Source organism: Protopterus annectens, chromosome 8.part0, assembly GCF_019279795.1.
Source record: "Protopterus annectens isolate FY-2018-M chromosome 8.part0, PAN1.0, whole genome shotgun sequence".
NCBI classification, from domain to species: domain Eukaryota; kingdom Metazoa; phylum Chordata; order Ceratodontiformes; family Protopteridae; genus Protopterus; species Protopterus annectens.
The window spans coordinates 533,559,612-533,572,121 of NC_056741.1; the positions used below are offsets into that span (position 1 = coordinate 533,559,612).

A 12,510-nucleotide genomic window follows, 5' to 3' on the forward strand; every position below is an offset into this window, starting at 1 on the left:
TCAAGTGAGTTAGCTTGCACTTGAATTGTTTTTAAGGCTGTTTTAGCTTCTTTTCTCTAAATAAAAAAAAAATTCTAAACTTGTTTCCTGCCTTCCCTGTAACTAGTCTAGTCCAGAGACAGATTTGCTGTATCCAGGACCGTTTCTAAGCTTCTGAGCCCCCCCAAGCCTTTGTGTTGGAGAGGAAGCCTTCTAGCTTATCAGTGGGAGTGGTAAGCACTAGGTAGCCTATGTACCATAACAGGAGTGGTTTATGGCCTGAAAATTGTAGTTTACTGGCCGTTTGGGTGGTTTCTCCATCTCTTTCAACTTTCTGGTTTAAAAGCCCACGTTTGCACTTGTTTCCCGCCTTTCCTGTAACTAGTCTAGCCCAGATACAGATTTGCTGTATCCAAGACTGTTTGTAAGCTTCTGAACAGTGCCAAAGTCTGCTCTTCAATTTTTCCCTTAGATCTGCTTGTTCTCTCCTGTCCTGCACTTTTACTAGCTTATTAGTCTAGCCACTTTACCAGACTTCTTGTAGCAATTACTGTAGCACACAAAAGTGCTACTAGCACTAAACGTTCTACAAGGAAACAGCTCCAGTACTTATTAATGCCCACCTCTTCAGGCATGTCTAAAGGTCAGTTCCCTGTGCTTTCTCCTATTAACCTGGTGAACTTTGGCATCCTGAGGCAATGTAGCAACTGTCTCATGTACACCGACAACCCCCTCCTCTTACCTCCCAACACTCAGACTTGCGAGAGATATACTTAAATATCCAAATTGGAAGCCACACACTCTCCAGCCAAGACTGGAACAGCTTGTCAAGAGGAGAAGATCAACACTTGCACCACACCACATGGAACATATAGCCCTCCAGAGCATACACCATCACTGCCTTCACATAAAAACACAAACCGCACACCCAGCTATATGGAGGCTCTCAATAAAAATCTACCCAAACAGTAGAGACTTCCAAGGCAGAAATGCACTCAACCACCAAAACACAACACTAATCACGAGACACACAACTCTCCTAAACAGTGTGCCACTCAACCAAAGCCCTAAGGCAGAACAGCATGCCCAACACACTAGTCATAGGTGACTCGATAGTGAGGTACACTGATGGTCCCACTCACTAGGTTGAATAAGGAGAAAGTAACAGTCAGCTGTCTGTCAGGTGCCAGGATCTGCCACATAACGCGCGCACTCAGGTCCCTCAACAACAGATACAAATATGACTCTGTCACTGTACATGTGGGTGTGAATGACCTGAGACATACCTCCCTGGATTACATCAGAAGAGACATGGAGGAGCTCTCGGATTATGTAGCCCAGGCGGGTATGACCCTAGCCCTGATCAGCATCCTACCATCACCCAGAATGATACCATAGTACAAGCAGAAAATGATTGATTTCAACAACTGGCCAAGTTTCTGGTGTCATTCTAAGGGAATCCAGTATCTGTCTGCCTGGGATGACATGATTGATCGACCTTGATGCTTTGCCAGAGATGGCCTGCATCTGTCACCCTTGAGCTTCTGGATACTGGCCAAGGCTCTTGCCACCCCTATAGTGCTTTTTAGGTAGTGTTCCAAAGACCAAATTACCACCATAACAGCTACAAACAAATGCAGTCTGAGGGTCATGCTGCTCAACTCTAGAAGTCAATCTCAAAATGCACTTACTTGAAACACTCCTTAAAATGGAGAACATCAACATTTGTGCTGTAACAGAGACCTGGTTCAAGGCAGCAGAAAGCATCCCTGCACTACCAGGCTATAACTCATGCCACACCTTTCAGCCCTATAACTTGGACTGAAGCTGCAAAGGCGGTGGTGTTTCCATATTCATAAAGGATGTGCACACCTCCAGACTGGTAGCCCAACATAACGCATCAGAGATACTTCAGGTGCAGCTAACAATGGGCTAGACAGTGATTCAGGTCATAGCCTGCCATAGGTCCCCAACCGTGTCCCAAGACTCGCACTCCATGTTACTAAGCACCCTGGAGAATATTGGGGTCCAACCCAACACTCATACTGGGCGACTTCAACTACCTTTCCATTAACTGGGGAAACTACTCATTTACCAATACACTTGCCCAACGTTTCCTGGAATTCATTAATTCCAATGCCCTGGACCTGCTCATTATTACCCCCACTAGAGGTAGCAGCATCCTTGACCTGGTCATTACTAACATGGACGACCGTTGCTCTACACCAGTAGTCAACTCCTCCCTGGTTAGATCAGACCACAAACTAATCACCGTGGAAATCCACATCCCTCCCATCCCCTGCAAAGGTATCCTAAAAACAAAGGTGGCTAACTTCACAGCACCCATGCAAATGGAGAATAGTTGCATGACCACCGAATTATACACCAGTGCACTGTACAAACACGTACACAAATGCATGGATCTCGCCATACCCAATAGAATCAAGATGCTCTCCTCCAAAAAAAGCAAGCCAATCTGGCATAAACAAACTCTACTAGAGAAGGAGGAAACTGAAGCGGAATAAGGTGAGGTCTCAAGACTGGTAAAACTCCCTTATCAGCCTCAACAAAAAGTTGAGATCCCTCGTCAAATCCTCTAAAGCTAGCTATGAAAACAGAATTACAGGAGATAGTAAAGACAACCACAAGGCCTTCTATAGTTATGTAAAGAATCTCCACAGCAATACCCAGATTTGCTCTGAGCTACTGCACAATGTTACCTCCTACACAGAACCAAAAGATATTGCCAGTATACTGGCCGACAGATTCAGTGCCAACTTTAACCCCCCCCCCAACATGTAGATGTTTGAGTGTATTCCACTGTTGCAGTCCTGGTTACCCTCCCTCTCCAGTCCCCGACTTCTCTTGGCACTACCTTTCCTTTTTGTTTGATTATATATATATATATATTTTTTTTTCCATGTGTATTTGCTTTTTGATGGGGTTGTACCATACCATATAATTGCTTCCTATTGTGGGGACACCTGACATCTGGGGCAAGAAAAACTGATGTAATGGCGTCTGCGGCATGTTTTATACCCCTGACGACCTGACATCATGGAAGAAGTGACAGCATCCAACGCAGAAATCCGAAGACTCTGGTATTCAGGCCGGTTGCGGCCTGCAGGCAGACAACCCAAATGTGATGACTGCAACAGTGAAACACGAAGAACATCATCCCTGTGCAGCATCCATTCGTGGTTGATTGCGATGGATCTGCTGAGCGAGTCTGCCTGGGTGTTTTGCAGTGAAGGAATGCAGACCACCTGCAGGGTAACTCCTTGGGAGGTGGCCAGTTCCCACACTAGGAGAGCTAGTCTGCAAAGTAAATAAGATTTGACCCCCCCTCCCCATTTCTTGAGATACCACAGCACTGTGATATTGTCTGTAAAGATCATTAGACGTCACTGCTGTAGATACGTTTGGAAAGCCAAAGGGCCAGGAGAAATTGCCCTAATTTCTCTGACATGGATATGTTTTTTTGTGTGGCTCTGGCCCCAGTGCCTGCACTTTCAGATGGCCCAGAGTTGCTCCCCAGCCCAAGTCTGAGGCATCTGTGTGCATGATCTGTTTGGGTTGGGGTGGATGGAGGGGAAGACCTGGGTTGAGGTTCACTTGCTTCAACCACCATTGTATTTCTAGTTTGAGGCAGGGGAGGAGGGGAAACTTGTACTCCAAGGGGTATGAGTGTTGGGTCCAGACTGACCTTAGATACCATTGCAATTCCTCAAGGTAACATGGGGATAACGGCTGCCATGTAGACTAGGGGCCTGAGGTATTGCCTTGCTGTCAATTCAGTTGTCTGAAGGACCAGAAGTAGGTGTTCTGTCAAACTTTCCACCTTTTGTTGGGGAAGGTAGGCTCTCATCTCTGTGCGAATCCTTCACTCCAGGAAGGCAATGTCTTGCAAAGGTTCCAGGTGGGATTTTGGTAAGTATATCTGAAATCCAGGGACTGCAGGAGGGAAGTGGCAAGAAAGAATAGTTGTGTAAAATCTTACCATAACCATGGATGTCCTTCTCTTCCATGTTGCACCATCTTGCACTCTTACAGAGTCCAAGCTCAGTGGCAACCTTCCATTAAAAGCAAACACATCAATGTAAAGGAGATGACAGCTGTTCTTTTAGCTCTTCACACCTTCCTACCTCTACTGCTAACAGGTCCTCTTCTGAAAGTGACGGACAACACCACTGTAATGTGGTACTTCAACAAACAGGGCGGTACCAAGGAATACCAATTGTGCAGGTTAGCTCTACTAATTTGGGACATCACATCCCAGCACAACCTATCCCTGCAAGCCAGCTACATGCCTTCGCAGGACAAGCAAGCAAGCAGACTTCCTGAGCAGAGCATCATAGTTTTATCATAGGGTAGTACTAGGCTAACTGCCCCTTGCTTTTATTTAAGCTTTAGACAATTATCTCTTGTGAGATTCAAACCCTGCATCTGGTGTTTGTAAGGCAAACACCTTAACCATTAGGCCACCCTCCTAACCCCTCATCCTCGCCACAACACAAATGGATGCTGGACAGGACTGTCTTCCTAGACGTAGTCCACTGGTGGGGCATTCCGCAAATAGAGATGTTTGCCTGCCCCCAGAACAGACAGCTGTAGACCTTCTGCACAAAGACTTACTCCCCCAAGCCTGGAGAATAGACATCTTCAGTTTCTCCTGGGAGGGGAAGTTCCTGTACTCTTTCACCCCCTTCCCTCTGATTCAGAAAGTCCTTCTGAAAATCAGGAAGGACAAACCAAAAATCTTGCTAATGACTCCCTACTAGCCAAGCCAGCACTGGTCCCCCCTTCTATACAATTTAGCCAAGGGCAATCACCGTAAGTTACCCCACAATGTGGACCTTCTGACACAAGACAAAGGAACTCTCCTACACCCACACTTGCAAATGCTATTTCTGACTCTGTGGGTGATAAATTACTAACCCCATTCAGACACCGCTATTCAGAGGACATGCTATCAGTCCTGAGGGAGGCCAGGAAACCTACTACTAGAAAATCATACCTTGCTAAATGGGAAAGATTGACTCAGTAGTGTCTGGGACAGGAAAGGGACCCTTACGAGGCTGATACCCCCCTAGTCCTCTCATATATGTGTTAACTTATAAAGGGTGAACTTTCCTATTCATCCATGAAAGTGCACCTGTCTGCATTATCAGACTGCTTACCTCCAGATCCTCCCTTGTTAGCCAGGCTACATGTGAAACTCTTCCTTAAAGGGGTTTTACTCATCAGACCACCTAAGAATCCTATTCCTCCCTCCATGGGACCTGAACTTCATCCTGAAAAACTGACCCAGCCCCCCTTCGAACCAGCTAATACAGCCTCTATACAGTTTTGTACTTGGAAAACAGTACTGTTAGTGGCTATTACCTCTGCCAGAAGAGTTTCTGAGCTACAAACCTTAATGGCATGCTCACTTTACACCATTTTCCATAGGGACAGGGTCACTCTGAGAGCTAACCCTTCCTTCATGCCCAAGGTAGTCAATGACTTATCTCTAAATCAATCCATTCACCTACCCAATTTTTCCCCTCTCCCACTAACCAAGGAGAGAGGATACTCCACTCCCTTGATGTCCACAGGCAACTGAGATTTTACCTGGACAAGACTAAAGACATTAGGAAATCCAAACAACTCTGTCTTTTTCCACCCCAGGGCACTGGGCAAGGCAGTCACCAAACAGACCACTGCATCCTTGATTAGAAAGGCAATCAGTTTCTGCTATTCGCACCAAGGAAAACCCCCTCCAGTTGGGGTTAAGGCACACTCCACAAGAGCAATGGCCACTTCCAAGGCCTTGCAAAAAGGCATGGACACAGTTTCCATTATGGAAGCAGCTACATGGTCCACTATACACACTTTGACCAAACATTACAAACTGGACCAAATCTCCAAAGCACGTGCAAGATTTGCCAGGGCAATCCTACAAGGCTTTACGGAATCATCTTCTGCATCTGCCGCCCTTTCATCAAACTAAGCTGTGGTACTCTCCCACACCAAGAATACTGCAACATAGGAATAGGACGTAGAATAGTTGTGTAAAGTCTTACCATAACCATAGATGTCCTTCTCTTCCATGTTGCAGTATTCCTTCCAACCCACCATTCCCCTTCACAGACTCTACTAATCTAACTACTACCTGATGCTTCTCTCCATTACAGAAGACACCCCACGGCATTATACATGTCACCTTTGGCAGCCTATCCTGTTGGGCCATCTACTTTGCCTTCTTAGCTTCAAGTTCTGAGGATTGTGTGTGCAGACGTCACACATAAGGTCCCTGGTTTACAGCCCTACGTGTGATGTCCCCACGCAGCTGCAGCAGCCAAGCTGAAGCTTTTGTACACGAGCCAATGTATGGGTCGCCTGAAGGCAGGAAATGCCACACCAAGAATACTGCAACATAGGAATAGAAGGACATGTATGTGTTGCTGGAGGGTCTCCTTGCAGTCTGCCTGTACAAGCAGGTCGTCTAGACAGGGAAATATCTGGATTCCATAACTGGAGCCAGACATTTGGTGAATACCCTAGGTGCAATGGAGATCCCAAAGGGCAAGGCAGAGAATTGAAAGTGAGAAGTGTCCATGGAAAACCTCAGGTATAGACAGGCATCCTTTACATCTAAGGTGGGCATGAATCCTTGGGGAAGCAGTAGTGGGAAAAGAATTGATAAGGTCAACATCCTGAAAGTAGAAACGAGAAGGAAGAGGTTGAGAAGAGAGTGATCCAGGATTGGTCTCCAAGGACATCTTTTCTTGGGACTAGGAAATTCCTGGAGTAGAAACCTCTCCGTTTTGCAGCCAGTGGCACCGTTTCAATTTTGCCTTGGGTCCAGCAGTGTTTGTAGTACTGGCTGCAATAGGTGCAGCTGTTGTTTTGGAGGTTGTGGTATAACCTTTTTCTTTGGGGGCATAAGCCAGGTCATAAAGTACCCATTTTGAATGATTGAAAGGACCCATTTGTTTGATGTGATGGATGTCCACAAAGGAAGACAGCGAGAGAGATGAACTGACAGAGGGAGAGGAGGAGGAGGTGGGGGTTTCAGAGATGGCAGGTTGTCAAATACCTGCCCTGTCTTGAAAGGACGGCCTCTGGCTACAGGAGGGGGAAGCTCTAGCAGGATGGGGCTGCTTCCTGGCTGTTTTTCTAAACCTAGTGGGAGCAGCAGAGCGAGAGTGCTTTCTAATAAACTGAATTTTAGCAGGGTAGTTCCTTTGGAAGTTTGGGATGGGAGAGACTAGTAGGTGTTTTAAAACCTGCATCTCTTTCCCCTTTTGTTGTAGTGACAAATAAATCAGCCACTTTAGTACCAAACAAAGCTGTGTTGTCCCGAAGGGCATCAAACAGCTTTGCACTAAAGACATCTGGAATGGGCTGAAGACGTAGCCATGAGTATCTTCTCAAGGCAGATGTTGATGCTGCTGACCTAGCTGAGGCTTCAGCAGCATCATAACTGCACTTTATGGAGTGCCTGGTGACTTGGGAAGTGAGAGGCCAAAAGGAAGACAGTGAAGCTTAGGCAGCAAAAGCTGGTGTATCAGACAATTCCTTGGAGGCTTTCTCCAGGAAAGATAAGGCATATTTAGCCATGTGTGTCTGGTAGCTTATAGCCCTGAAGGTCAGAGTAGCAGAAGTGTAAATTTTCTTACCCAGACACTCCATGGTTTTGCTGTCTTTATCAGCAGGTAGAATGGTGGTGGTCAGCAATAGTTTACATGCCTTATCTGTGGATATGGAAATTGTGGCAGGGTCTGCTGGAGGACACTTTACAAGATACTTGGCAGTTTCAGGGACTTTATAAAATCTATCAGGCCTGCGTGGAGCAGGGTGTGTGAATCAGGGTTCAAAGATGCTGAGGAGAAGGCATCCAGGAAGGCAGGCAGAATTGGAGGGACAGCAGTAGGGGTTGGGGAATCCATCTGAATGAGGTCATAATACCTTTTTTGAACCTCAGTCATTTCAGAGGATTCCCATTTAGAATGTTCTTTCATCTTGGCAATGGTTTCCCAAAAGTCAAATCCTCAGTTGGGGAGTCAAGATCAACGGATTCTTCCTCTGGGGAGTCATACCCCAAAGGAGAAGGAAGCCGAGAGGTATAGGAGAGTGATTCCTCAAATGAAGAATCAAAAAATATTCTCTTCTTCCCTCATGGATGGGTCAGATGTTTGAAGCCTTGGGCTCAGAGTAGGAGGAGGCATCACAGAAGTCCCTGTAGTGAAAGGCCGTAAGGCCATGAAGGCATTAAACAATCTTTGGCTGAAGGCCTGCCAATCAGGCATGCTTTCAGGAGAAGAAGAGATGTACTTCCTTTTTTCCTTTCTCTTGAGAGGGCTAACGGGCGTCTGAAAGGAGGAAGGCCTTAAATCAGGCAACTGTAAGGAACTACAAGGATCCGAAGGACGTACCGGAATCGCTGGTTCTCCGGCGGAGACTAACATCGGTAAAGCCTCAACAGATGTACCCTTCATGTGGGATTATGCGACTTCCATGGAGGTACCCGCTAAATCCGAAGCAGCAGAGCCCGGATCCTCTACCAGGCCGACGCTGGCCACAGGCTGAGGGTCGGACATAAGAGGTGCAGCGGTAGAGGTAGGCCTGGTAGTCTTGGCCTTCTTTTTTGGTGGTTCAGTAGGTATGTCAGCGGAACCCTCCATACTTAAGGCCATTTGCTTTAGTCGTTGATTTTCTAGGTAGAGACTGAGCACATGCAGACGGCTGCACAAGGTTTTGGGCACAAACACCTAACAAATGGAGCAGGCCTTGTAGTCGTGCGACCAACCTAAACAGAAAAGACACTGATGATGGGCGTCCTTGAGGGGTATCTAACGGTTGCACCTACACTTGCCCTTTTTGGATGACATGAACAAGCATTAAATAAAAATAAAATGACTGAAAGGTTCCCCAACAGGGCACTTATCCGATTTCTCATAATCGGATGACCGGCTTGGCAGAAATACCTGATGTTCAACTGGCGGCTGAGAAATTCTGAGGGCTGCTGTGTGCAGACACTACTTTTATGGCCCACGTTGTGCTAGCTATGTCAGACATTCCACGCACCATACGTGGGCCATAAAAGTAGTATACTGGCCGGACATTCAAGTAACAAGAGGAGAAAACCCATATGTGATAAATACTGCAACATGGGAAGAGAAAGACATCGAGGAAGTGATACCCCTTTCAATGAATAAATGGTGGAAATACAGTTAGTGATCCATTTCTTTTGACACTGCTCTGCCTAAATGGCTGGGTGTAAAGGAGATGAACTATTGTTCCGATGTTCTGAATTCCTACATCCTGTGCAGACAAAAACGCAATTGTCTATGAACATCAAGTAAATGAAGCATGTATTCACCTTTGTTGGAGTAATTAAAGAAAAAGACTGGCAGATGAACAGACTGGTTAATATTTGTTTCCGTGGTTACTTTAGGCATAAGGGAAGGATTCGTCCTCAAGGAAACTCTGCCATTGAAAAAGGTTATGCATGGCGGCTTTGAAGACAAGGCTTGAAGTTTTGATACCCTTTTGGTGGAAGTAATGGCCACCAAACAAACAAACAGTCTTCCAAGACAAAAACTTTAGATCACAGGAGGTAGCCGGTTACAAAGGTTTTTCAGTGAGGCCTTGTAAAATCAAGGTCAGGTCCTATGCTGGAGAAGGATGATAGGATGAGGTAAAGCCTCCTTGAGATCCAGAGTCACCATCCAGTGATCTCAACATTTTGAACTTGGGAATGTCCAGATATGTGTTGAGGATAGAAATCAGGTATCAAATCTTTCTGCATTTTAAGCATGTGCTTCTAGGGACAGACCCCAGCTGAACTAGGAGGACACCAACAGAAGCTAAAACTGGCCCCCTCTGGGAGTAGAAGCTTGGAAACAGAAGGATCTTTAATTGGGGGCCTGAGTAGGAAAATTCCCTTCATAAAAGCCTTACACAGTCTGGTGGTGGAGATGGGTGTTGGGTCCTCAGTGGCATGAAAATTGGCAATCGCTGTGAGTTGCAACTTAATCATGGAAAAACTGGCACCTTACTGAAAGAGCAAGAAGTGAAGAATGGCAGAAACTGGAGCTGGAAAAGGGTCTATTTTCCTGTCTAAAGCCCAAATAGAAAATCTCTTCCGCTTGCTATGGTACACTTTTTGGTAGAAGGCCTCTGCGATGCAAGTATTATGTTACAGACTGGGGAAGCTAGCCTGGACTGCTTTAAAATCACTGGAATTGGAGGAACCAAGAGGTCAGTCTTAGGGATCTGAGGTTGGGAAGGTGATGTTCCACTGGATGAGAGATCAGATCTGGTCCGGGATCAAGTATCCATGGTGGATACTTGGTGTGAGACCAGAGAAAAGGGAACCATATCTGACAAGGCCAGAAAGGGGCAATGCCAGAAAGGGGCAATGAAGATTAGAGTACTCTTCAACCTGCTTCCTTTCTGTAGAATGTCTGGGATCAGAGGAATTGAAGGACAAGCGTATAGGGCCAATCGTGGATGAGAGCATCCCTCAGTGACTCCCCCTTTGGAGGGATCAGTGCGAATTACTTGCTGCATTTGCTGTTCCGGGGGAAGCAAATACGTCACAACAAGGTAGGCCCCAATGGCTGAAGATCTGATCCTCTGCTGCTTGGTTCAGGGACTACTCGTGAACTCAAGATGGTCTCCCTGGGATGTGCACTGCAAAGAGAAAGTGGTTGGAAGAGGTCACCCACTCCCAGACTCTCATAGCCTCCTTGCATAAAGGGTATGAACAGATTCCCCCCTGTTTGTTGATATACCAGACGCATGACAGGTATGAATGAATTGCTAACTTTCCCAGAGGGAGGCAATCTTGGAAGACTTGCAACAATAGGAAGACTGCTCTTATCCCCAGGATATTGATGTGCAATTTGGTCTGTCAGGGACCATGTGTCTTGGACCAATCATCCTTAGTAATGCACTCAACCCCACCCCAACAAGGAGGCGTCTGTGTTCACTGTGGCCATTGGAGGGCGAAGAGAGAAGGGACTGCCTAGATAATGGGCATTTGAGAAAAGCCATCAACTGAAGATGCTGTCTGCATACCAGAAACAGCTTGATCTGGCAACTCAATGAGTGAAATAGAATAGACTACTGGACTGACAGAATCCACTGAAGAACTCTCATAAAAAATCTTGCTAGAGGGATCAGAAGGATGGCAGCTGACATGGAACCTAGGGCTTTCAATACAAGCATTGCTGGAGGGTTGGACGTGTCCAGCAAGGACTGTACTTGTTGCCTAAGTGAGATCACCCTGTGTGGGTAAGGATGTTACCTGAATGACAGTTCAATTTCATTCCTATGAATTCTATGGTCTGTACAGGGGTTAGTTTGGACTATCACATTTATAGTGATCCCCAGCTGGCTGAATAAGTGTAGTAGGAATTGCACCATTTGACCCAGTTGATGTTTCGTAGGTGCAGTTAGGAGCCAATCATCCAAGTACAGAAACATCTGGAATCCTTGCAGTCTGAGGTGAGCTGCCACCACTGACAAGCATTTGGTAAACATCCAGGGGCTGTGGTAAGTCCAAAGGGCAGTGCTCTGAATTGATAATGACTGGCTCCCATCCAGAAGAGCAAATGCCTCCTGGAGCGTCTCTGGGTCTTTATGTGGTAGTAAGTGTCCTGGAGGTCTGTAGAGCACATCCAGTCATCCTTGTGCAGTAAAGGCAGAATGGACTGAACTGTCACCATGCGAAACTTTGAATTCTTGACATACAGATGCAATTTGCTCAGGTCTAATATGGGTTTTCGGTCCCCTGTCTTTTTTGGCACCAAAAAGAAGCATAAATAAGTACTGTATCCTTGCTGTGCAGTTGGGACAGTCTGCAAACCTCTTTTCCAAGTTTCTGAACCTCTTGACAGGCCTGCTTCCTCTGACTGGGTGGTACAATCGGAGAGTCTTCTTTTGGTGGCCGGAAGAAAGGATAAGGGAATGTAGTATCATCTGGATATTCTGTCCAGCACCCAGTTGTTGTTTGCTATTTTTGTTCAGGCATCTAAATGCAAGGAAAATCTTCTGACTGCCTCCAGAGCAGAACAGTTGAGTAACATTTCAGGAGTGCTGGTAGGTCTTGTCTGAGAAAGGTTCTCTAAAGCCCTAATGCTGCAGACCCCTCACCTGCCCCTAGGGCGGCACCTTTCATTAAATTCTCATCTTCTGCCTCTGGATGAGGAATCCTTGTGAGACACCTGGAAAGGACTCTGTGATTTCTTGAAGCATATCTGCTTCCTGCTACGTTGGTTCCTTGAGAATGTTCTCTGTGAGGAAGAAAACTTGATCCCTGTTGGCAGATGAGGTCTTTCCTTCTTTATCACTGTGGGTAAGTGTCTCCTTGACTGATGGTCCAAACAAGGAGAAACCATCCAACAGGACATTGGTAAAGGATGGCTTGAAAGGTTCCGCAAACCTGCAAAGCCTCAACCAGGCATGTCTCCTAAGGGCTATGCCTGTTCCGGCCGCTTGTGAGGTTCCTTCCACAGTGTTGGAAATCAACCTCATCAA

The 12,510-nt window shown here is 46.3% G+C and overlaps 1 protein-coding gene across 1 annotated transcript in view; it reads right to left on the bottom strand.

The window, feature by feature from the left end:
* Window positions 1-12,510, bottom strand: part of SETDB1 (SET domain bifurcated histone lysine methyltransferase 1) — a gene marked incomplete in the record, with an annotated part of 3,089,600 nt that overhangs the window by 1,812,855 nt on the left and 1,264,235 nt on the right.